The sequence below is a fragment of the Penaeus monodon genome, chromosome 32 (assembly GCF_015228065.2).
Source record: "Penaeus monodon isolate SGIC_2016 chromosome 32, NSTDA_Pmon_1, whole genome shotgun sequence".
Classification (NCBI taxonomy): domain Eukaryota; kingdom Metazoa; phylum Arthropoda; class Malacostraca; order Decapoda; family Penaeidae; genus Penaeus; species Penaeus monodon.
The window spans coordinates 19,127,979-19,128,954 of NC_051417.1; positions in this window are offsets into that span (position 1 = coordinate 19,127,979).

Consider the following 976-nt stretch of genomic DNA (forward strand, 5'->3'; position numbering starts at 1 on the left):
CAAAAGATTTTTACCGGAATCCCTTAGCTACCTCAATTCACAACATCAGAATAGAAAATTTACTGTTGAGTATGAAATGGACGGAAAGCTATTTTTTTGACATGTACATCTTCCACTCTGACAACAGTTTTGACCACATTTACTTGCCTGTGTTAACAGTCCTCTTCAGTCATCCCAACTACATACAAACGTAATCTAGTCACCGCTCGAGCTTACCACATTTGCTCAATCTGGAAATACATAACTCAGGACCATCCGTAACCTCCTCTACAATAACGGCTTCCCCAAACGTTTTACTGATACATATATCGGTAAAACTCTGAAAAAAACATTGTCAGTAATGAACGAAGAAATTGCTTTACTTTCCCATCATTTACATAGATCCACCCAGCCTCCAGTTAAAACATAAAATATCCAAAATTATTATTGAATTCTACCCACATATCAAACTAAGTGTTATTTTCGGAGCAAATAACACAATCCAAAACCTTTTCAAGTTCAAAAACAGAGAACCACTGGAATTAAGATCAAATATTGTCTACAAATTTACGTGTGATAGCTATAAGGCATCATATTATTGGCAAAACTACCAAAGATAACACAGATCACCTCATACATCACCAAAACTTCTCAGTCTTGACAAGCACTCCATACCATCACCAGCTCCTTATCATGGAAAACATCCATCCATCCATAAACCAACACTCAGTAACAACGAAAGCTCTATACTTTTATGCCTTTAAAACCATAACCCTTTGACCGTACGTGGTGCCCATATGGTTGTTTGTTTTTGTTTTCAATGTCTTTCGCTCCCTTTTGTGGTTCTTTATTTATGAATTTCTCTTTTTACCAGTATTCTTCTGTTCCTTTTGTACTAGCCATGAAATTTTATAGATTGGCTTGCAAATGAATTTATATGAATTCCAGAACGATACCTAGTAAATATAATGGTCACAGCCCTGGTGTTTATCTTCCA